At 38.9% G+C, this 26,537-nt stretch overlaps 1 protein-coding gene and 1 long non-coding RNA gene across 2 annotated transcripts in view; both read left to right on the top strand.

Moving 5' to 3' along the window:
* LOC308185805 (uncharacterized protein) overlaps window positions 1-26,537 on the top strand; it is a 103,796-nt gene that overhangs the window by 38,881 nt on the left and 38,378 nt on the right. The gene's annotated exons all lie outside the window — the stretch shown is intronic.
* Window positions 1,377-25,470, top strand: LOC308185806. The gene is made up of 2 exons (XR_013943762.1): window positions 1,377-3,219; window positions 4,413-25,470. It is a non-coding gene; the product is annotated as an uncharacterized lncRNA (long non-coding RNA).

Raw genomic sequence — 26,537 nt, 5'->3', positions numbered from 1 at the left:
TTCCTCCTTCTCATATGTGAATATGTGGATATTTTTTCATCCAACAGCCCCATTGATTTAACTTGGGCAGAATAAGAGGTCTTGCACAAGACAATTTTCTGGTCTTGCATTAAGACCAGTGCAGGACTCCAGCCTTGCAGCCTGACCTGTGCACAGGCAGATGCACAATTAACTGATGTTAGCGGGCTGCTTTTTTGGCACTGGAGCACGTTTCCTGGATCAAGCCCATAATGGTTAAGTCAGCTACCCAAACAAGAACATGACGAAGATCCTCAGCAACTTTTAATCTGATATCTCTGAGTTTATATTAACTTTAAGTTTCATAGATGTGTGGTAAATCTCCCCAAGTAAAGTATTATATTCTAACAGTATTCCCATGACATGAAGAAGACAAATGAGTTTCATACAAAGCTTAGAGTACCAGCAGTTTTTAGTAAACCTGAGGTGGACCACATTAGCAGAATGCCAATAGTTTTCGAAAAGTCAGTCCTTTCAGGACACCCATCCATCCCTTCGAGTTCTTGTATGTTTGTTTTATTTTCTCTTTGCTGACCTACACTGAAGTTTCCTAAATTTGCTTCTGCATGTATTTTCATCTAAATTGTGATTTAGATGGTTGTTTTCAGAAATAATGCGCTTCCATGAATACTATTTAGTTCACACAAAGACAGATGTGACCTCAAAGAACATCTACACTTCGGTGCAGAGCTAAGATTTCTAGCTTCAGATACCAGGATTCGGAAATACTGCTACTTGGAGGCTGGATCTGATTGCTCTTGTATTGCACAAGGATCTGTTCTCACAGCAGGGTATGCGCTGAACCAACACCCTTTGAAGTCCGTGGAAAGTCTCCCACAGACTTCCAAAGCAGAATGAGATCTGTCTGAAATATACAGCCTGTATTTTTCTTCTGAGACACCAGAACCAGCCGCTATAGCGGGTATCGGACGAGTGGAAGGTAAATTAGCCACCCAAAATGCCTAACAGACCCTTTCAGGTGCAATTTCTTTGGCAGTGAAACAAAGGTACCTATGCATTTCAGAGAGCTGTATAGTGCCAGTCTGTTTTCACTGCTATCCATTTCAATATTACTTGTGATCTGAACTACTACTACTCTTTACAGAGTGCTTTTCATACACATTTCATACACTTTTTCACTCACTAGACTGTGCCTGGCACATTCACTGATCTCTGCAGCACTTCAGCATGCTCTCTTTGTATAGATATATCAGAGATTCTCACTCCTTTATGTATGACGTGCAGGCAGATGGACAGACCAACATGACAAGTGTTGTTTCAAGCAGGACTCCCACGTTGGTATGGTGGCCGCCATGGCGTTACACATGGAAAGACCGGGGCTTGACATGAGTAAGTGTATCCTGTCGTATTGTTCATGAGATGATTTTCAATAATGTTATCTGACAATTAGTTTCTAGAGCATGAGTAATGGCACAAATTTTCCCTGTGTGTAAAAAAAAAAAAAAAAAGGTGGAGGAGGTAGAAGAAAAACTTGGGTCTTCAGTCTCTTGGCTCATAAAGTAGTGCTGATGTGCTACCTGTCTAGGACTAGCTGTTCGGGTCAGAGCAGGACTGCCTGATCCTGAAACAAATCCACTGAGAACTGAGTGCCTCTCCTTGGCTCAAGGAAAGTCACTATTCTGCCCACAGAGGCCCAAAGGTTGAATAATCACTATTTCAAGTAGCATGAATCCAATTCAATGCCTAAATTTTCAGATTTTTGGATACCTATCAGGAGCTGCAGAATGTTTTGAAGGGCATCACAGTGGGATTTCTTCCTGCTGGATTTACAAGGAACTCCTCTGATCCTTCAAGTGATAAAAAGTGTGCAAGGATAATTGATACAGTTACGGGACTCCTTACCCGTTCACCACTTCTGCCCATTTTCCTTTCAACAAAAGTGCTACCCATGCGTGTGTTCAGAAGTCTTCCCTGGCTGTGCACGTAAAGCGATCTGAATACAGCTGTCAAAAATTTGGATTATGACAGAATCCAAATCAGATTTCTGTGTTGTAGTAAAAGGAAAGTTTCTTGGAAGCTTGTTCCAAGCCATATTCCAGTGATCTACAGCTAGTTGTTTTGGATTAAAGTTTTGTTATGGTTAAAAAAAGAAAATCTTTCTAGTTAAGCTTCTTGTGTTCACTTAACAAGGACACCTTTGGACAAAGGTGAAGACCACAAAGTATAGCTCTAAATTTTAAAATCTGAATGTAAAGGTCAGAAAAATCTGAATACTTAAAAGTAGGAGGTTAAAACAGAAATTGTTTTACCATTGTAGCCATGTTTACTCTCTGTACCAATCTACTTATCTATATGTAATACGGAAAGGCAGACGCATTATTGATTTTAAGTCCTTTTCCCTGGCAATGAAAGGTATGACTTTAATGAAATAATTATTTGCATGATGATATTAAAAATAATGTCAGCTAAAATAATGCCACTGAGTACAAAAGTATGTGCAGAACAAATAGGGGGTCAAGATCAGGAACACTTAAATGTGAATATTCAATTAACAATAATAGAAAAGATGTAGGGCATGGTATGTAAATGAAAGCTGCCTGGGGCCAAATGTTCTCAATAGAGAAGCCAACAAGATATTAAAAACACCCCACATGACTTTGTTTTTCAGCTCATGAACAAATACAGGTTGAAAATATGTTTATCTGTTCTAACAGCAAAAACAAACACATTCCATAATGTATGTATTAAGAGGATGTATAACTAACACAGCGTTCATGGCTAGGAAAATGTGACTACGTACAGTAAGTGCTGTTCGAAGGGAGAGGGAAGAAGGGAGAGTGGACAGATGGACAGATACTTGAGGAAAAGACTTGCTAACCAGAGGATTTTACATGGACCACAGCATCCCGTGTCCCACATGCTGATTTCTTGAGCAGACACGTTGCCAAGATAAATTTTTTCTTGGACTCTAGAATTTATATGATGTGCTTGGCTTGCATTGGGAACACAGCAGTTTCTTCCCTACACAAACAGCTCTATCTAGCTAGGCTGGATATAAACAGAAAGACTGCTTCACTAATTATTTATACAAAGACAAAGATAGCTGCGTTCTTGAAGGTTCATAGGAACAGGATAGGAAAAGGATTCCTTTTTTTCTTTTTTTCTTGGGTCTTATTGTGTTTTTGACTTACAGGGCTGTGAGACTCTCTGAAAAGCATCTAGACCTTCATCCACAGGAAGGTAATTTACAAGTTTACTACTATGGTTCATGCAGTGATGTGTACATATTTTCTCTTGAGAGTATTGATACTGATTATTTTGTAGCAAGGTATTCACATAAAGCAGGATCCTTATGTGGATGAATTTTTCTTCTTACCTGACCCCCTGGCTTTTAAGACTAGTTGTGTGAGTGAGGAGTGCTCCCAAGCTACCAGGACTATCTTCACTTTAAATATTTACACTATGAGAAGAATATTCCTACATATCCTGGAAATGTACTGAGATCACATGCTCCAGCAAACATGGTTTTCTTGAAATTAATATGACTACTTTTATGAGTCAAGTGAAATTCATTCATAAGTGTTTTCAGAATCAAGGCAACTGTTTTATTAATTATGCCCCATTCTCTTACCACCTTTCTTTGTACTTTCGTTCCAAGGATTTGAAATACTGAAACAGGCTTAGAAAGGGGAGTAGGAGGAAAATAGTTTTCTGAATGTTTCACATACCATTATCCTCATCCTCTCACTTGTGCATAAGGTACAGCTGAAACATGGCAAGCTCTTAGCAGATTACAGGAAAGCAACAGTGAAAGGAGAGAAGAGAAGACAGAATAATGCAGTCAGTGGAAAAATAATCTGCATTTTGGACAGGCGGAATACTGGTGAACTGCAGTCACCTCAGTCCTTAAACTGAACCTTGCAAGTAGTCTTACTCTATTTTGAGCATGTCTTAAGGGACTGCGGGTTTGGGCCTCAGTTTAGGCTCCAGGATTAGCATTCCTCTTGTGCAAAGAACCATGGAATTTTAATGAATACAAGTAGTCAGAATTTCTGCAGTCTCCCAGAGATTTGTTTATTTACTGATTTAGAGACATGTTTAACATCTTACTTCAGTGGTGCATCTGTACCAGCACCATACTGAGGCAATGGTTAAAAATCCGATGTTGAGAAAAGAGTGGCATCTGTGAGTCATATATGCTCCTAGATGCATACATAAATGCTCTTTGAAAATACTGTCCCTGGCATAGATTATGATATATTGAAAGACTACAGCAGACACAAAGATATGGCACCATGGAGTTCAGTCCATCTTCTTTTGGGAAATTTTTGCATTTAAAATAAAAATTATATTTAAGGTAAAATTTGAGTCTGTGCTGTAAATGTATTTTTTTTTTTTAATTATCAATTACATATTTTTTTTTTTTTTTTTAGGACAAGGATATTTTTAGGAACTGATTATCTTAACACCTGGTTTCATGAAATAAGGAGATCATATTGAAGTGATGTATCATGCTCTATCATTACCCTATGTCCTCAAAAGGAGATGGGTATTTAACTTCACCTGGTAGAAGCTAGCAGCCATTTCCCAGGTCTGTATCTCAGCTGTTGCTTTTCTTCAGGTTCTCTGAATTCTTTTCCCCTGCCCTGAAGATCCTCCTTTGGAATCACAGGGACCCATTGCACAACAAGCCAGGGGAGCTGGCCAAGGAATTTTCTGAAGTCCTTTAATTTGTGACATGACAATAGGCCAAAAAGCTTCAACCCGCCTGTAAATCAAGATGCTTGGACGAAGCATCTTGCTGGGCCCAATACTTTGTGCCGATGGTCTGCATGGTATTGAGAGAGCTGACCAAGCACAATGTTTTTAGCTTTAGGATGGGCCATTTTAAACTGAATCAAAAATGCTTTGGGACAAGGTTTTAAACCTTTCATTGACATTTGCTTTTGCAAAACAAAAGTGACTGCCTATGTGAAATCCAGCCATACAGTCCTGAAAATCTGGCTGAATTTCTTCTGTAAGCAGAGCCAGACAATAATATTTAACATGGTCATTTTATTCCAATAGTATGAAATGTTTTGAATATTAGTTGCTTCTTAAAATGAATATAAATTTCAGCAAATAGAAGGAAAGCCCACAACCTCAAACAAAAATTAAAAAATAACATATTACCCAACTTTCAAATTCTGCCAGAGTATTTTATATGGTTTCTGAAACTAAGCCACACTATCAGCTTGTTCAGTTTTTTGCACTACCAAAATATATTCTCTGTTACTTAATTTGCTTCCTAATGTCACAGGTAAATGACTATTACTGAATTTTCATCTTAAAAAATATACATCCTTTTCTATGATTTAAAAGAAAAAAAATGATGGTTTTAGGCCCCTGGAGGCAAACGTAACTTTGGTCAAATCTGGTTACATAGTATATTATCTATGACAAATTCAGCAGGCTCAACATTGGTAGCTGAAGCAGTGTTCCATTACAAAATTTATAATAAAATTGAAATTGTGTTCTTAACAGCCTATATGAGGGTTTTTTAAAGCAGCTAATTACCTCTTAAGTCAATTACTCCACTTGTTCCCCCAGTGACTCTACTCTCCCCAAAATGTATTGATTGAGTTTTTCATTATTTCCGAAATAAGAAAATAAAATCTATGAAAAATCAATAGCAAAGTCCACATGAACAGATGTTAATTTTCTGCATAGTTCCCTACATGTTCAAGATAGGGAGTTTATCAGCATGGGGCATGATATTTTTCATGGATCTTTTTTAGTTAGTAAAGTCAGTAGCAGTAAAGCCATGAAATTGGTAGCAAAAAGTCAACTGCACATTTGAATACTTAATTTTGTGGCTATAAACAGCCACGTCACATTTCCAGCAATAACAATGGGATGGTTTTCAGCACTGCTCTACCAAGCAGGCATGTTTTCTATTTTCTGCTTGTATATACAATTAAAAGCATTCCCACCAGAGAACTCTGCCCTGCATTCACTTTGGAAACAGAGCATGGGGAGAGATGGCTTTCTAAAGTCAAAACCCTGCCTTTCCTTGGGCCACATCATGAAAGAACAGATCAGCAGTACATTCACTTCTACATCTTCTATCGAAAGTTTGAATTCACTGACTAATTGTCAATAGCTGTCATGGTATACAATTCATAAGGACATCTCCATTCAACAGAAAAGTATTTTTTCTTCTGTGTGGAAAGGTGGATTTACCTTTTATCAGACAAGAGATGAGGAATTGAGCGCATTAGGTACAGGCAGGTTATTGTCTTGCTCTAGGGTATATCCACTACCGCTTGCATTCTTGTTGAGTAATAATGAGATACCATAACCAAACAGTAGAAGATGCATGTCAGATGGTTCTCCAATAACATTAGAAAAAAAGCAGCTGATGTATGGGATATTGAAGGCAGATTAAGTTGTTAATGTATATTAGTATATTCTTAATTTCCTTTTAATTGAAAAAGACATATTGACTTTAATTAGAACCATTTCACAGGAACTGTCAATTAGCACATGTCAAACTAGTTAATTCAGAACAGAATTCTTTTAATTAGGGTCTGCTTTCCTTTAACTGTGGGGCCAATGAAATCAGCCTTTTCTTATCAAGATTTTAAATGTCTCTAAGATATACAATACAAATGTAGTCTCTTATCTATTATTAGAAACCCATATGGATAACATTAAAATGATGATGCTGGCATTGTTCATGCAGCACAAATCAGAGTTTCCTTTATGACTGTTTGAAAAAAAAAAAAAGATGGCTTTGAAGAAAGACTATTTTAAATACACAGATTTATCCTACTTTAAAGAGACTACAAAATTTATGACATGCATGTTCACATTTAAAGTATTATTTAATACGTCTGCTCAAATAAATGGGCCTATTCAAACGTTTTGTGTGTTCTATCAGCCAAAGACACATAAAACATTTTCAAAGCATGCAGTAATGTTCTTCCCTTAAATGAACTGTAATCAAAAGGGGAAAACAGACTCAATGGTTTTTTTTTGGGATGATATAAAACCAGCATTGTTAACTTCCATTGCATCTGAATTTAACACTGATTGCTAATCCAGTGGCTGCGAACACTAGTGAACTAGTGTCATCCCAGTTACCAAACAGCTTATAATCCTGGTCTTGACTTTCACACACATTTTGTGAATATCCCTGAGTTTGCTGATGAATCTCAATTCATGGCTGACATACGTGCACAAAACCCTTCTCTGTGGTTTCTGGGAAGTGCCAAGTGTGACACCTGTAGCACTGGTAAAGTTCCTTCAGGAATAAGAACAGCTGGGGAAAATATAACCAAAATATAAAGGGAATGATATCAAAACCTAGACTTAGTTTTATCATACGGGGTTTAGCCACTGTTTTACTGACCTATATCAACAGAGGATTACAGAGATTAGTGAAAAGAATACTTAATAACTGAACTGTGGATTCCAAAGAGGATTATCCGGTAAGATATTTTATGTATCCTGATGCTTTGTTGAACATATTAGGGACCTGATTATGGGCCTGAGTAACTCAAAACAATAAAAGAAGCATCATTTCCCAAAATGCATCACAACTGGGATGCATTAACATTTAAAGTGTCCTAGAATTATACTTAATCTAGGATCCTAACCACAACATATTTATTTTTTTCCCCAGGGCAGCTCTTTGGTATGTGGTTGTCAGTACAGTTGTAAGATTGCCATGTGCTAGAATGTGTGTTAAGCTTTCCACAAACCCATGAAAAGTAGGTAAACTTTAGCTTGATGAATAGCTGAACTGAGAATAATCGTGTCCTGGGAGTTCTTCAGATCAAGCAAGAGGCTCTGTAGATATGTCACTTTGCTGCCTACCATCCAAGGTACGAAGCGTACCTTGAGTATAAACTAACAGCTGTAGTGCTACTTTTAAATGTGATTGTAAATAGGTAATATAAACCCCTCATATTTATTCATTAGTCCTATTGTGGCCCATATTAAATCTCTGCTTATCAGTTTAAATACTTACCATAATTTAGAGTTCTTTAAGCAGATCTAAGTCACTTTGGCACTGAATTGCATAATCCGACTTCTTTTATAACACAGCTGAAACAATGCTTTGGATTTTGATCATATTGCTCAACCGGCAATGTATTGTTTGTTTCAAAATGACAATTAGCAATAACCCTTCTTTTAACATCATCCCAAATGTTGGCTGTGCATAGGAAGTATGGGTACATTCACCACATGGGTTAGACAACATGAGGTGACTGCCTTTATGCACATATTTTATACATTATGCTGAAATGCTTTTAACTATGGGAAATTCTGTTACGTTACAGGGAATGTTTTAGTCCTTGCAGTATCCCAGTCAGGTGGATAATAGTTTATCTAGTCTATATCTTAGAGCTGGGACAACTGAGGAAGAGCTATATGGAAGAACTCTAGACCCAAACCCATTCTGTTGGTAGTGGCATTGAACGCAGAAGCTCCCAAATCCCTGGAGCTGTACTGCAAGGCATATTTTTCCTAATTAATACTAAGGCTATTCACTGCATGGCAGCAGCAGTAATATTTACGTGCTTATGGATCTCATGATTAAGTAGCAAGCTTTGACTTCAATTAAACCTGATGCAACAAGTCATTACAGAACTTCAAAGCACTTGAACAGCATCAAGACCTTAACAATTATCTGTACGACATCTTGCAGCCTCTGTTGGCTCCTTAATCTTCTGCAGCAGGCCCAACTTCTGTGTCAACTTTGGTCTATGAGAAGTTGAACCTTAACACAGGTTATTTAAAAAAAATATATGAAAATGCTGCAGTTTACAATGGATTTCATCCAGTCTGACATTCCTTTTGGGATAAGTACTTCATAAAAATTGCCCGTGTGATTCATGTACTGTTCATGTATTGTTCATGAATCAAACCAAGAGCCATTTAAAAATGGCTAGCATTAGGGAAATGTAATAGCTTTTTAACAGATTATTTAAATGTCTGTAGCTCTGATTTCCAGCCATTTTATCCAAACAGCTACAGCAGAACTATCCCTGAAAAGGGAGTAACTTTCTGATTAAGCTCTTTTGTTGTTGGATTTAAGAAATATTTTAGAAGAGAGAATTTCTCAATTATGCATTCATCCTTCAGAGCCTGGGCACGGAGGGCGCAGCAATTTGATCAAACCCAGCTGAAAGCACTAATGGATTGGAGAATTCATTCTGTTTTCACAATCACAGCTCAGAAAGAGCTGGGAGCCGAGCAATCTCTTCTGCAGGACGACTGGTGTGCAAGACATATCGTCGGTAGTTTCTGGTCCCGGTGGCTCGGCGTGCCTGATACTTGGGTACCGTGATGCACCAGGGCATACATGGTGCACCCCTGAGGCTGAATTACGGTCCAAGCTATCCCCCTGTTTTCTGTTTTGCGGGTTTTATGTGTCCCAACGTAATTGAAAACAGCAGATAGGCTCATCCGTTCACACATTGGTGGCCCCTTGACCTGCCTCTGCCAGCAGCAGAGCCTGCGGTCCCTCGCCTGTTGAGCAGAGGCCAGCCTCAGACCGGGTGCCTTGCACTACCACAGCCTCAGCTGCTCCTCTATTAAACAATTCTCTCAGCGTAACTAAAACATTTGGGTTGTTAGCATGCATAATAAGTTATATTTAAGAAGGTTTCAAACCAGCACATTGTATTTTGCGGCAAAGTCATAAAAATATGCTAACGTGATAACATCTAATGAGGGAAATGTTGCATGCAGATGTCTGTTTGCCTATTATCCTGTAAAATGACTGTATATTTTTATTTATATGAATAACATTAGACACAAACATGTTACCAAAAAAGCATTCATTTAGGAAACATATAAACACAGTATGAGTCTAATATAAGAAACTGTTTTAAAACACATTTTTTAGTGTTTATAAAATGAAGAGAAATTAAAAAAAAATTGTTCCAAAGTACATTTTTTTTTCTCCCTCATGATGAGAAAGAAATATAGGTTCTCAGCTGGCATATTATTTCTGATGTGGAAGTAAAGTGAAATTTGTGCCTCGCGTCATATATCCTTTACATGATGCAAAGGAATATAATTTTATTTTTGTTTTATATGAAGGCTCTGTCTGGGCACATTGGCCACCAATTTCATTTTTATTGCGGTGCATGGATAGCAAAGTCACATATCCTTACGTTAATGCAAAGGGCATGGGAAAGGAAAGGGAAAGTATAATTTTTGTTGTTGCTGTTGTCATTTGAAATTTCCATAGTGTCTGTGCACATTGGGTACCATTTCATTTTTATTGCACTGCACTGATAGCAATGTCACATATCATTAAGTTAACACCAAGTCAGAAAAAAAAGAAAAACAGATATATTTTTTTTTCCTGCTATTACCATTGTTTGAAATTTTTTGTACCGAGCGAATATAATTTCTGTGGGGTGGTGGAAGAGTCTAATATACACTGTAAAAAAAGGCATATACATTTATATTTTTGTATTGCTCCATGTGAGGGTGAATAGAAAATGCAATACTACTGACATTTCTTATTGGTGGGATGAAGGTTTGCTCAATGTCTAGAAGTGGCTAATATAGAAACAGGCATCTTTCAGGAGAACTGGAATAACCCCACAGTCTAATTTCCCAAAATTGGTGTATTTTACTGAAGAGCTTACCTCATATATCCTAAAATAACCCCCATGTCCACCTCACTGTCTTTTAACCCCTGTGCAGAGACCGTGACCCTCACTTTGGGATGGGGAGGGTTAACCTGTAGATGTGATGGATCCACTCCTCATTGCTGACATGTGTAAATAATGGCCATCAGGATGGACACAGTGCTTATCTAAATGGGGAGCACCAGGCAGCTGTGTGGCTGCTCTGTTTTACGTGGCAGGTCATTGTACAGGTCAGCACTAATAGCAGGCAGGATTACTGCCCTTGGGCTCCTCTGGGAAATTTGTGCCTCAGTATGGTGAATCTACTGCCAACAGTTGTCTCAGTTTTGGAGGGCAACAGAGGCCAACTTGTTTTGTTTTATTTAGTCTATTATTAACCATTCCCATATCATGCCCAACACTGTTTCTTTATCCTTGACCTTTGGAGCAACTCTGTTGTAGTACTGTAATTCAATGTCCATTTTTAAGCATCCACTCTTGGAAAGACAGATACGGGGCTGCCAAAAGAAGATGGCAAGAAGGACCAGTATGGTCTGCGGTTGTGATAGGCCTACTAGTTTCAGGTGGACACCATGAGTTGCAGCTGGGACTCTCCTCTCCTGGCAGAATACTGGAAGCAACCTTCTGTGATTCACACTTGAATTAATGGCTCAAGATGAGGAGGCTGCTCCTAAGGGGCACCTCACACCCTGTGCTCACACCTCTTATGGTGTTTCCACCTGGTGCTCATGGTTGAGATTGCTCCATGGAGGACTGTCTCAGTCAGCTTATTCAGCATTTGTAACATTCTGTTCTGTTGTGGGATGTTTTAAAGGTAAACCCCACTGGGATATGTGGTTTGGACCCCACAAGACCAGACATAAAGCTGTGGCAATACCAAGCTTGTCTGTGGGCCTTTGGAGACCCTGTTACTTGGGGCGGATTATAACAGCTTCCAGGCTGTTGAGCTCTTGACAAGGAGCAGGACAAGGAAGGACCTAGTCTGGGATCTGTGGTTGGTGTGAACAAGCTGAATCTGGAAGGACAAAAGAACCTCGGCCAACTTGTTTAATGAGAGCTGTATGGCACTAAACAACCACAGATGTATGTAATAGATTTTGCTTTGTCACAATAGGCTCCATCCCAATAAGCCACCTGAACACACAAATATGTGACAGCTAGTATGGTTTGCATTTTTAATGCATTTCCTTGCGTGAGGCTTGGAAAACCTCCTCTTCACCCATTGCCACAGGCTACTTCTGTGTGACAGCAGCAGCACTCCATCTTCAAAAGATCACGTATCATGAAAGAGAAAACCATAAAAGAAAGACTGGCCAGAGGAATCCCGTGAGTCCACCTATTCTCACTGAGTATGAGCTATCAGCACCTGTACTGGTGTTGCTGTTCCCTGGACGGTGTCCACCAAACAAACACTCTTCTGCAGCTAAGGCAGAGTGAGTATGGGTTGCTTGCTCTGGAAATGTTGGGCACAACTTACAGTGGTGCTGGTGTCCTTTTCCTCCTCTACCTCGAGCAAGACAGAACAAGTGTGAAATATTTTGGAGCAGGTGTTAGAGAAAGCAGGAAAACGCAGCAGTTTTGGAAGAAGTTCTGGAATGGGAATACGCTGCTGAGCTCTCCATCTGGAGAGGAAACCCAGAACCACCCTTTCCTTGCAGGAAGAACAGGAGAGTGTATGTTTAGGGGTTTGTAGAAGACAAATTATAGCTTGTTTCTAAATGTCTCCATATGTTTTTATTCATGTTGTATACTTTCCTCTTGGCTGTACTGGAGCTCTTTTGTTTCATACTGGCATGTCACAGAACATTTGAAGTTATAAAAGACTTGCGTATCTCAGGGCTCTGTAAACAAGACATGATATTTTTTCCCCCTCCCTGGATTTTTATCAAGCTCATTGGAACTAATTCCCTATTGCTCCACAACTTTATAGTCACATATATTAATGATGAGTGGGTGCAATATGCTGGCCATATCTACGTGACATGCCTTTCAGTGACTGAAATTGAGTTCTGGGGTCACACGAGAAATTTGTGTCCAAATCTTACATCTGAAGTATGTGTTGTACCTGTCTAGACAACAGGTGATATTCCAGTTTTTAATAAGCCCCTTTTCTATCTCCACAGAAAATGTTGACAAGCTTTTCTGATAGTACTTTAAAATTAGGAGATGTCATACACAGATGTACACACATATACAAGTATATATGTGATTTCCTACTTTTTTTAGTCATAGTGATTACGTGTGTGTATATATATATATGATCTCTTCTACTTGTATACATATATATGAGATATTTTAAAATGAAAAAAACTTTTAGGAAAAAGGTTAGTCTACAGTACTGTTGCGGAACATGAGCATAATTTTTGTGGAAACTATGCTGCTCAAGAGCTGTGCCCTTCACTGCCTGTACCGGCAGGGGGGAGGGGAGGCAGGGAAAGTCCAGTGACAGCAGCTGGATGCTCTGGCCGTGCCAGGACTGCTTCCACATCAGATACCAAGAGAGAACAGTTTGCAAACAGTTTAGCTGCTTGTCCAGAAGAAATGGCAACACACCATTTCTCAGTGGCGGCGATAGGCTTGCTTTGGCTGGACATGAGTCCTGGTGGTTTCTGACGGCCACGGGACACCACGCTGAGCACAAGGGCTCGGATCTTGAGGACCAGCCAACGCTCGCCCAGGGACAGAGCTCAAACATCAGTTTCATATTTGGAAGATCCAAGAGACATCTGGGTGGGGCCGCAGGCGGTTTGGGGTTTGGGAGCAGGATAAACTGTCCATGTTGACATAGCTATTACTCATTATAACCATGTTGACATAGAAATTACCAAAGTTCGGCTTTGGTAATTCCAAACCCGCTTTGCAGTGGCTGTGTAATGGGAGGAACAATAGGCAACTGGCCTCATATACAATGCATTTTAATCCAATTTTTTATACGGTTTGATTTCTAAATGATCTCTCATCTGCCTATTCCCTGCATTTTTGTGACAGTCACTACAAACGTTGGCATGCTACTGACTTGGAATGGAAAATATTAGTGGGAAAAATGGTTTTTCTCAATATGTTGAATACACTGCCAAAATCTCTTTGCAATCCACCTGCAGTCTGAAAATTTATTTGTCAAAGTAACCAAAGTTGAAACATGGTATGATCTTTACATACTGCTTGTATGCCAAACAAACAAAACTATCCAAGAATACCTTTTTTTTTTTTTTAAATTCAAACTCACATCAGTGATATAAATTACTAATGACATTTTGTAATAAAATTCCCTGGTGTTAACCTCTGGGATAACTGAAACGCATAGTGATAGACAGTGGTCATCAAATAAATTTAGAGCTTCTATTACAAAACTTATCCTTGGGGCCTTCTGATGAGGAATTTTTTTGACCTGCTACCAACCCACATCTCTCATCTTTGAGACTCTTTGGTGGAAGATCTCTGCTCTTGTGCACATTTTGAATAATAATTTATTGCATGAACTTCAGGGCAAAAAAATTCCCACTTCTCCTGATTTGATCACTTATGGATCTGCTAGGTGACATACAGACAGCCTGGACAACCTTTGCAAAATAATAAAAAAAAAAAATAAAAAAATAAAAAAAAAAAAGAAAGAAAAAGGAAGCTGACTTATTGTAGCCAAGTTTTTGTTCAATTTTTTACAGTTAGGACACATTGGGCACTGATAGCTTATAAATATTAACATGCTATGGTAAAGTTAATTTAGGATGAAGCACTGTGCTTGATAGTAACTGGTCTGATTGTGGCACCAGGAAACGACATCATTTTGCTGGGTGCTATATTTGCCACAGCCAAATCTCTATTCTCTTCTTACTCAGACAAAACTACATTGAACAGGAATTTTCCCACGTGTAGTGAGTTAGTTTTTCCCCTTGTAGTGAGTTAGTTTTTCCCCTTGATGAACTCATGCTCTAATTAGAAGAGATGTCCTTATATTTTTTCAGCAAATTAAGTTTATTAATATCAGTCTGATAATCCTTATTGTCAAGTTACACTTAATACTTATGATGAGATTAAACCATTAAAATATCTGTAGTTCAAGAAAGTATCTCCAAACCTCAGTCAGAAGAGAACAGTTTAAAGCAAACATTCAGATTAATTGATGATGGGATCATTTAATGCCTAACTGCAAATAAGAAACCTAAGACAAAATCTATTAACATTAGACTGAATCTTGAGGTCATCACCTACCCTTTGCAATCACGGTCCTGAATGTTTATACATATATGTACCAACTAAAAATGAATTAATAACTTCAAGATTTAATCTGATATTATTTATTTTTTTTTTCTGGTTGTTTACTGTGTCTGAACAGCTTATGTAAATACTCTAAGCAGTTGCATAATCTGTAATTGCTTGCAACAGATGAGGTAGCAGGCTAGTTAAAAGCACGTGTCTTGATTATAAAATAAAAAGAATCACTATAACATTGCTTCACTTAAATGTTTTTTGGAAGAATAAGTGTTATAAAATATAATTAAAGAGCCTGAATTTTTAAAGACTAATGTAAAAATATTGTTAAAATCCTAATTATACACTAATTAACAAGTGATTCCAAAATAGATCATACTCCTCTATACTTTAATACATTCAATAAACAAAATTTGCAGTAACAAACCAAGAGGCTGCTAGTGTGTCCTACAGAAGACTTACTGATATTTAGTGAAAAAATACTCAGAAAACATTATTATATTTCTTCACAAGCAACTTTTAAAGTGAAAATTGTATTAGCACAGTTGACCTGTCACGAAGGGTAGTAGAATATAATTTGATGCAAACACAAAGTTTCTGGAATGGGCCAGAAAAATGAGCAGAAAAGGCTTTGTCTGTATCTTGGTAAAGATTATCTTTCCAGACATCTAGTACAACATGTACAATTATGGGTTACATTCATATTTGCTTTCACTGATGGATATCAAAGATATTAAAATGGTGTTTGATAGTCCGCTGATGGGTTTGTTATTTTTCTGGCATAGTGAATGAGTGGAAAGAAAATCATTTGGGAAAAAAATAATTACTTCTCTTCCCTAGATTGATGATTATACTCACCATAGGACCTGATGTCACACTGTGCTGCCAGGTGACTGCGTATCACCCAACAACCCTTCTGCCTGGACCGTGGGTGCACCCCAGGGACTAGCCCTGGGGCAGGAAAATGCTGGGTGAACCAAATTCTTCTCCATCCCTCTAAAAACGTGGTTGTCAGACCACAGGTGTCAGGACACGGTATGCAGTCATGGAGAACTTACAGCAGCAGCAGAGGATAACAAAAAACTTGCAGGTTTCCAGGTGATTTTTTCCTGTATCTTACCACTTATGGGATACACTGAGGGACTGCCCGTCCTTCCCTCTCTGGATAGAAGGGAAATTAATTCCTCCTGTGTAGGAAAAGCCCCACCATTTTCTTCTCACTTTCAGACACCAGACAGAGTCATTCCCCACTTCACAATACGCTGTGCTACACAGAGCAAAACACAATCTCTCTGTAACCCTTTCCCTGTGGGGCTTTCTCACCCTTGCTGATTGTTTTCCATGCAGTTGTGGTGCTATTTGTGGTCTTCAAGTGAAAGCTACTTCCCCTTAATAACACATTTTCCTAGTCTGCTTTCGTGCCAGATGACCTTGTTTAGCTTACAGGGCCACGGGAAGGAGCTTAAAAGCCATCGTTTTTGGTGAGCACTGAATGGACTAAGACCTGCCTGCACTTTTTTTTTTTTTTTTTTTTAGAAACACTTGAGAAACAACTACTGCCACAATCACAAGGGAATAGTGATCTCTCTCCATAAATTGAATTCGTCTATAACCTTTTGGCACAGACCATAAATAACCTTTATATATTTCACGCACACACAAGGACACACACAGAACACTACATGGATAATGTATATAAATATTTACAAAAACACAAGCTAACTGTAAAATGCCATACAAACTATCCATTTATTAGCAAATGGTTAACTGCCTGTGCCAATCAATACCTGGGCTGTATGCCTGCCTGCTCTGCTTGCTATGCCACGGTACTGGCGGCAGGTACAAAACCATAGCAAAGAAAATAATCCATGGGCAGTAGGGTTGTTTCTGCAGAGGTCAAAACAGAGATGAGGGAAAGGAGAGGCTGCATTCTGGCTCCTGAAAGGCTTGTATGATTTCTGCTCTGCAGTCTGGAAAGGAAAAGAATAAAGGAAAAAAAATAAAAGTAACCATTTTTAATTCTGAAAATTACACTCTGTAATATTATTTAACTTTTCATTTGTACACACAGCTAGCATGATAATAATATAAATAAATGAATAAATAAATAAAAGCTAGAATTCCAAAGTGCAAAAAAAAAAAAAATGGCAAAAAATCCATAGTACTAAACCAGAAAATGTTTACAGAGGGAAGAATTATTCTTACCTCAGCTTTATACCTAAAAAAGAGTTATTGCGTAGGAACCAGCTAGGCTTTCTAACTTTTTTCAAGTTCACGTTTGTGTTTTAAAACTACAAAAATATATCCTGTCTGATGAATTAGAACCTTTGTTTTAAATAAATATTTATCTTAAAAATTATTATTCATCATAAAAAATATGACGACTTTTGGGGTAGAAAATAATTGATGGTACTATACGTGAGAAAGTACTATATGTAGGAAAGTATTGAAATTTATTACGTATTTCAACATTGACACAACTGATTGCAGAAAATTCAGGATAAAAAGGATTCAATTCGCAACATATGTCATTTTGATTTTTGTTCAAAAAAAAAGTAATTAAATTTGTACTTTCCAAGTCTAATGATGATGATTTACATTTTTCAAACAAACAAACAAACAAAAAGAACTGTTAAGGAGAGGAATCAGAGACCTATTCCAGCGGGTTGAAATGTCCATTTTTTAATTTTTATGTTTTTTGACAATTTGGTTGAACGTTCAGCTTCAGCTAAGAGAATCTGACAGTCTGTCCTACTAGCATGGGATAATGCAGGGCCAGACAATGCCTGGCTGGAGCATAGTCAAACAAGAAACCCTTGGAGGCCACAGAAGCTCTTTGCCTCTTGCACATCTTTGGTTTAGGTGACTGGGATCGCAGACCTGGAAGCTGCAGGAGCAAAATGGGCAGGGAGCAGACAGACTCCACATTTTCAGACACTAGGTAAGAAAACCTGATAAAAGGATGCTGCAAACTATGCCTTGACTGCAGCGCTTGGGGAAACCAACATGCCTCTGCTCTCAGAGCTGTGTGCTTATTCTTACCAACACAGACAGCGTACAGCTAGAATACATTGCCTCTGACAAATAATAACAAGCTGCTGTTTAACGATTATATATTCAGAAATGTGCTGTATAAGTTGTAGCTCCTCACAAATATATCCTCCTAAAAGGATGACCAAAACCAAGTATAACCTCCTAAAAGGATGCCCAAGCTTCCCCGTGGTGCAGAGGCTGCAGCAGGTTTGGGGGGCCGCTGGGTGATGGAAACCCCAGGAGAGACCTGATCTGCACATCAAGTCATGGCGCACTCTGGACCACTGAGCCTGAGAAGGAAAGCTCTTTAGGACTATTAATCAAAATGTGGTTTGGTTTAATGGTAGCATTTTGCTAATGCCTATTTAATTGAGAGGTATGCTATTTGGTGGTGATTAACCCTTTCACAGCACCAAGTAGTTCACATTATGTCATGACAAGTAAAGAAAATGAGGACAGCACAGGGTATTCCTTGCCTAAATAATAAAATACAGAGTATACAGGAATAAATAGTAAAATAGGAAATAAATCTGCAATCACTTGAATACGCTTGAAGCTATTACATGGCTTTACAACAAGTTTAACTGTGATTACTTGCTTGGGTCCACCTTTCCTGTAAACTTTTTGTTTTTAAACCAAATGAGGGACATTCATGCGGGCTAAACTGGTTGTAACTCCTATGCCTTCATGTTTCCCCTGAAGCAGTTGGAAACAATCCTGCTTCAGATTTATTTATTTTAATTTCAGTTTAGGAAAGTATAAAGTTAAGGAGGGACCTCAAGAACTCAAAGAAACTTTGGAGTTGAAACTCTGCCAGGTAACATAAATAGATTAGAGCATACACTCTGACAGGCCGAAAGCAGCTAGGAATGAAAGATCAAAGAAGCCATGAGAAACAAAAATAGCCAGAGATCTCCAAAACAGATATCATATTATTAAATTAATTACAAGCACAAGAGGTACATGTGTAGACATTAACATGTGCTAAAGAGAGGGGAGAGCCAAGTCGGAAACTGAACTTCTATGTTCCTTCATTTCTTTTTTTCTCCACTTCATTAATACCAGTGTTCAAGGAAGCCTCTTTTTTACCATGCATTTCACTGGGATTTCATCTAGTTAATAGGGGTTCCACAAATTAATCTGGGATGCTGCAGCATAATTCAGCAGATTATGATTTGAAATAAAATTTCAAGATATTACCCTCTATTTTTCATTACATCATCTCATTTGATGGTCTTAAATTGGTAGTCATTAAAGATTCAAAATTAACAGCTGTTACCACAGCACAGTGTTTGAAATTCTGAGACAAATTTCTCTGATAAGATAGACACATCAGAAAAAAATATTTTAATGACAAACCCAGTGATTTTCCCTATGATTACTGTTTAAAGCCCTCAAATGTTTAGATTTTTATCACATCTCCTTATGGTCAACACTTACCAAGACTCAGAATTTAACCTTTTTCTAGTGAATCAGCTCCCTCAGTATTTTAATGAATTTTTGTTTTTAAATTGGATTCCAAGGTCAATTTTCACAGGAAACAAAAATATGGTCTTAACAGACCGATGTATGGCATAAAAACAATGGAGGAATTTGAGGGATTCAGTTAGAACAAATTACCAGGACAAAATATCTCCCTCTAAAATTCTGAAGCTAGAAATTTATTAAGTGCAGTATGTACAGATGGGCATACACATTGTCTTTTAAAGATAGTAACAATAATAACAATATACAGCATCCCCCTGCTAAATCACCCTTCTTATTGTTGAAAGGCATTTATACAGTTAACTTCAGGGTTTTGGGGTTTCTTTTGAAAAAAGGTGTGAAATTCCAGGTTCATTTTAATGCTGAGAAAGCTGATCAGTTCTTCTAAAGATAGTCAGAACTTGGCGGACAACAACCTGGAAGGACCAAACCAGCAGCTTCTGCAAACGGGAGCTGAATTAATGCATAAGAGGTGAAGGTGAGCCAGGAACAAAAGAGCTCTGGACTTTCAGAAATCTCGTGATAAGGACAATTCAAGGAGACCGTGTTAGGAAATAAATTTTTGTATAGAAAGGAATTCTTACTGTGGATTAAAGTTTTATTCTTTGTAGTGCATCGATCCAGTCCCCCCAGTAGGAAGGGCAATCGAAATTGTATGAGGTTAGGATGGATAACCATCTCCACTGTGTTCCTCTAGACATGCCCATACAGCTGACTGGGAAGGAGAAGGTAAGTGCTAGCCATTGGCAATGAATTGTTTCAACAGGCTGTGGAATCAGTTTGGCCTGTGGAAGGCTGCTGGGGGAGCCGAGATGGCTGCTGAGCTCTGACCATCACCATCAGCTCCACGTGCAGCCCCACACCAAGCAAGTAATGTCTGACTGCCCATGCCCAAGCCAGGGCTCTCTGCTCCTGCATTTGAGCTCAGCTTTCCTGGTTTGTCCCATGGGAGCAGACCCCTGAGACCACGAAGGTGTTAATAGTGCCAGTGGAGACCCGTGCAAGATCTGCTTGCGAAGAGCAGCTAAGGTAGCCTTTGTTTAGGGAATCTCATATTTAAAAGGATAGCAATAGCTGAACTCAACCAGCAATTAAATAACATTTTTTTTGGTGCTCAAAGCCTATAAATAACACAGGCATTTGCATCATACTGCTATATTAACACATCCTGTTGTGTGTAAGAGAACACCCAGGTTCACTCACATCACTTTGGGAAAAACATAGGTCTTAGCTAGCGTGCCAGATTGCAAACCAGATGGTCCTTGGTCTGAGGCTAGCTGACATCAACGGGAAAACTACCTTTCACCTTGGATCCATACAAAGTCTGCAAAAGAAAGGGCTGTTTGTGTGGAGGTAGGCAAAAAAAACAATGGGCACCTCCTCTCCTGCATGTGGACCCACAGACAAAAAAGAGAAGGGTACACGGCTAGACAGAAATAGAGATTAATTCCCCTATCTGGCTTGAAATAAAACTATGGAATGCACCATCACTCTGTCAAATATTTTGAATGGATTTTTTAAAAGGATTGGATTAGTTCTTTGTTATTATTCACTGCTGCTACTTTCACATAAACAGATAAATATGTGACTATTTAAGCAGAATGCTCTTTTCCAGCTTCAAAATTATACAACTGAGAGCAAAGTGTGGCTGTCTAAAAGTAATCAAACCCAATAGTTCATGCTGTATGGTAACCTTTGTGCCTGAAGAGGTCAGGAAGGAAATATTTTCCCACACTAATAGGTAAGCTCAGTTTCATTTTTCAGCATCTGACATGTTCTTGAAGTACTTGCCTGTTACCACTGGAGACACAACATGCCACTGCCTAGTTCTCTGTGGCAGATGTTTTACTAGCCCAGTTAGGAGAAACGTTTAACACTGAAGAGAAGAGGGAACAGTCCCCTTTGCTTCTTAAGGTATGGCTTCATCATCTCTCCCTGTTCTTCCAGCTTTTGGCCCACTTACACTTTCAGTCATTCAAGTGTAATTTTTAAGGCATCCCATAATTTCTCATTCCTGGGGTTTACTTATAAAAACCCAAACAAACACAGAAGTGAGGCATGGCATCAGGTAGCTGGCTCTCCCATGTGCGTAGATACAAAACTCCATGAGTACATCTCTGCTTAATGAGAAAGCACAGGTGTTCTGACAAGTAAGAACAACAAATAATAATAATAAAAAAGCTGCTATCCTGTCAAATATGGTGTGTGTATCAAGGATCTGGAATACAAAGCAGACTTAACAGCAATCACGTTTTGAGTAGAATTCACTTGAATGTAACACCTTCTTCCTCTAAGGTTTTGAATGTAGTATCTTAAAGAAGATCACACAAATTACTCATTCCGGGAACAAAGGCTCTTTTTTGAAAGCTGTCAGCTTGCTGACAGTTATGATGAGCATTTACTTCAGGCTTGTAAAACATATTAATCAAACTTGTTCCTATAGCTTCAGTCCAAGGAAGGTTACTGTTTCTTTTAGAGAAATGTTTTACATAAGCGAAGAGCTCTGAATATATATACACCTTGAATGCAAACCACTGTCTATGCCATTCATTTATTCATAATGAATAAATACTAGTCTACACCAGGCTTAAGGAGGATTGAAGCAGTATACGGAAATCTGTTTATTACAAGACTATTTGCCAAAGACCTATGCACCATTCATTGAACCCTGAAAAACATTTGAAAATATGGGTTGCATTTGCAAATTTCAATGTATGACATGGAGAGCTGGCAAGATGCCTGGTTTCTACTTAAAGGATTGTCATTCTGGGAAAAATAAATTTCTCTAACTAGACAAAAGTCAATGTTTTCATGTTTTACTGCAATCAAACTGATATGGCTGACAATTTAATGTCTCAACACTTAAAATATCTGTGGATAATCAGTTACCTCAATCAATCATAACTACAAGATTTCTCTATTTTCAAAGCTTGTATACATATGACTGAGATATTTAACAGTTTAGAGAAACATCCCTGTCCTTAATCCTTCATGATTTCTCTTGAGCCATGCAGTTTTTTGTTTTTTTTTTCAAAAGCAAGATTTTATAATTGCTGGAAAAAAAAAATCCAACCCTGCACTGTAATCAGATTTTGAAACCTTTGTGTTAATGTCCTGTTTTATTTAATTTTATGTATATTTTATAGTCTGCTTGCCTGTCAGAAAGATGTGGAAATGTGCTGGCATTCCAGCTGAAGACATCATTATGAGTGAGAAAATGCTCAAGGCTTTTTCAAAGTGGGTGCTGAAACATACGTTTCTCTTCTTTGACTCCAGGGGATGCTAACAGCTGCCCCAGCAGACAGGTATCGCAAGGTCAAAGGCTAGCAGAGCCGTGCGCCTTCAGGATTTGACTGCCAGGAAAATAGATAGGTAGTTTCTCAAAACTAATAATAAAAATAGCAACAATGATGAGAAGAAGAAGGAACTGACAACAAAAATGAAAAGAAACCTGCAAGAAGTGAATTCTGGGTAGCACAACACTTGGCAGAGCTGATTTTAATATCTGACAGGTTGAGTTCACTAATCTTTGCTATTCATATTGACGTGAAACTTCATACAGTTTTAGAGATTTGTATCTATTAAGACATGCAGCACTGTTCCTACAACACGGGAACAAGTTTGCTAGCGCCTACTGTTCTTCTTCTTCCCTGATAAAAATTGATATGAACTGTTTTAAACGCCTAGCAGATAATTACTCTGAACACTCAATAAAGAAAGCTATGTCTTCAGAACCTCCTTTATCTTTAAAAAATAATAAAAAGCCAAGCCCCAAACCCACCGACAAGACAAAACAACATTCTTCTCTCCATCTTCCCCCTCTCTTTTGTTTCTTTGATTACTTGTAGCCTTGTAATCAAACTAAGCTTAGTTCCAGGACCCTTGGGGCAGTATCTCTTAGTTCCCTGTCAGGCTGCGTTGCAAAACAATCAATCTTGCTCCGGTGCTCACTTGGCGGAAGTGCCACGACACCAGGAGCACGACGCTCTGCTCGCGCTGTGAAGCTCCGATGACAAAAGTTTTTATCAGAAGCTGACTGTATTTAGGGTTATGAATATGCAATGACTCTCATTAGTATTGAAGCACAGGAGCACGGGCTGACATCCCCCGCCACTTTTAGCTGCTGCAGAGTCGTCTAATGAATTGTCTTGCTCTTTCACTCGCGCAGGCTCTGCTGTTATGGCTCCCCATTCCAAGGGGAGTTGCCCAGTTTGAGAATACTATTGACTGCAGAAATTGCCAGGAACTGCTCTTGATTTTGTTAAACGGTGTTGAGACAGTGTTTAAATTGTCAAAACAGAAAACCGTTAAACTCTACACGAGGCAAAGTCACCGTGAGTGAGAGGACCTGTGCACCAGGCGCAGCTGTGCACACGTGTGGTGTGGATCTTGCACACGGTTTTGTGGTCATACCTGTGCAAACAAACACACCCGTGTTCCGGCAGAAGGTCTCGGGAACCTGGCTTCACATTGATTTATCTGTTGTTCTTCCAGCTAGAATAAGTGGGGATAAGGGGGCATTCTCCAAATGAACAGGACTCCAATACATTGCTATTTGATCAACCCTTTAATACTCTTTCTTTCTCCTCTGGGACCCTGTCAAACATTTTTCAGCTCACACATCTGCAATCTTTATGAATAAGGTACTGATAAGAATGTTTCCAACAAATGATTAAGATATCTGGCTTGGTTTGTAGTATTTGAGGAGATGTGCATGCTTTCAGAAACAAGTGGAAAGAACCCTTTTTTCCCAATTGGTTAAATTAAGATTTTTTTTTCCTTTTTTTTTTTTTTTTTTTACTATTCATCTGAAATTTTTTTCTGGCACAAAAGAAGCTTTTGTGGCTCTCTGCAGATTGTGAGGGATGGAGCGAATTGAAACAGATAATATATTCCAAGAAGTGTAAGTAGCATTCTGAAAGGTGTGCACATACTGCAAATAATAAGGAATATGAGGTTCTCCCAAGAAGATGTCAGTCCTGTACAGCTCTTTATCCATTTAATCAGTAATGGAAATGGTCCCAGTGCAAGGAGGAGGATCTGTTTAATTTTTACTGTGATTTTTGGCACTGCTGCTCTAAGGCGAGCTTGGGTTACCTCTTGACCCAACCCCAGGAGTGCCTGTTCTCATCAGCTGGAGAAAAAATAAACATAAAGAACATCTACATGTTGGGAGTATCAAATACAAAAGCAGTTTAAAATAAATGCAGTTCTGACAAAAGTGGCTCAAGTATCATACATCAAACACTTGTTACCTCTCTTGGCCTTAGTGATTGCACGTGACTAAGAAAGAGTGAGTGATAAAATCTGAAGAAAGATGAAACCAATCTGGGCCTTTTTAAAGATCATCAATCATTCTGCGCAGCCATGATATTATTAGTTCCAGTAAGCCTTGTTCTCCCATTTTATGGACATCATAAACCCCCCACCCCTCGACCAACACTACCATGGGAAATCATTTTTATGGGCAGCATCTTAGCGTGGGCCAATCAGATCTAATCACATAACAAGCTACTGAATTATTCAACGTTCTTCCTAATTCTGAATTCTTCCTGCACTTTGCTGTCACTGCAGGGTTTTAAAAGTATGTGTTTTTACAATATTTATTAAGAAGATAACCATACACTGGAATTTTGCTTTCTCTGTGTCTTTCAGTAATTGTTTGTTCCCTTAGATTGTTATGCTATATGCACTACTATATAGAGAATATATATATATATATTTTTCTTTCTCTGAAAAGAATAGCAATTCATGATGTGGCAATCGGCTCTAAACTCTTCGGCTTTTAAAATACTGAGTGTAGGGACAACAATAGTGAAACAATTGTGTTCAAACATAAAATATTCAGATTTACTGAGCAAACTGTAACCAGCATGTCTCTTAGCTGTTGCTATGAATACAGGGCTCACATTGTATATGAAAATATTTCAGTTTTAATTGCAAATCTGTGCAGAGATGATTTGGGGTTTGTAATTAGCACATAAATTCCAGACTTTGTGACTGCTGTGAAAACACACATTATTTATGGAACGATTATCTAAATATAATTCAGTGTTTTTTGCTTTCAACAACTACTGTAAAAGTCTGATTTAATAAAATGTGAAAAATTTCCCATCTCTTACACTTCTGTTTACATTATGAAGCATTCATGCCTCTGCACTGCCATTTCCCACTCCACCTGCAGTGGTCTCTGCTTTCAGTGGCTCCATACTTCACTCACACCTCGGGGAGGTTTCTTCACAACCATAAAGTGCCAGGCACTTAATTTGTTTAAAATGAAAGCTTGGATTATGCAAATCGGTCTGAACTGCATGAACAGAGTGAGTTTATGTGACCTCCATCCCCATGCTTTTCATCCAGGCTAGAAGGGGGAGTAGATAGGAGCCCTGTCTGAGCTGGTTTTAAGCTACCGTATGCAGATTTGCGCTTATCCGGACAGGGTTACTGGAAGGACAAAGTTGTCTCTTGTTCCCACCCAGTTATTGTAAACTGCAGGCTCAGCCACTTCTCGCTCCCATCACTGTAGGTGGCAGCCGGCACAAAGCACCTCGCCTTTTCCACGGAAATTCTTCCTTACCAGCAGCCCCGTGTATTTGCAAAATTGGTTGCTCCCACAACCCCTTTCACAGCAATACTTTTGGGACTGTCTTCCATTCTAGGGTTCAAAATCACATTTCTGTGTTACGTGGAAGTGAGAATTTCCCTTTCCAGTCTTGCCTTGCCTGCAGGCTGCTGGTGGGGCCCTGGGCACTGGTTGTACTACAGCACACACAGGTGCTCACACCCCACATAACAGGTCAAATAAAACACAGCTTGCAGTAACAACACCAGCAAAAATCCTTCATAGGGACTTATTTTACACCAGAAGGAGACACACCCAAAACCTTCCCACCTTGTGGTGGCTCTGCATTTAGTTATGCTGTCTTTGAGGTAAAATCCTTCCCCATACCACCTTGAATCCCAGCCACTAGATGCCTTGCTCTCCCAGCAGCAACCTCAGCAGCCATCGCAGCAGTGACAGCAACAGGACTATGGAGATCACCTCCCCTCTGCCACGGCTGCCTCTGGACCAGCTGTCTTACCACTGTAGCACAAGCCTTGCCTACAGGAGCCATTCCCAGCAGATGCTGTGGGAAGGGAGTGAGTGGGATGGAGGCCACCCAAGTGCCAGACACA

Source organism: Anser brachyrhynchus, assembly GCF_964034855.1.
Source record: "Anser brachyrhynchus genome assembly, chromosome: Z".
NCBI lineage: Eukaryota > Metazoa > Chordata > Aves > Anseriformes > Anatidae > Anser > Anser brachyrhynchus.
This window is presented reverse-complemented; position numbering and strand designations above follow the sequence as displayed.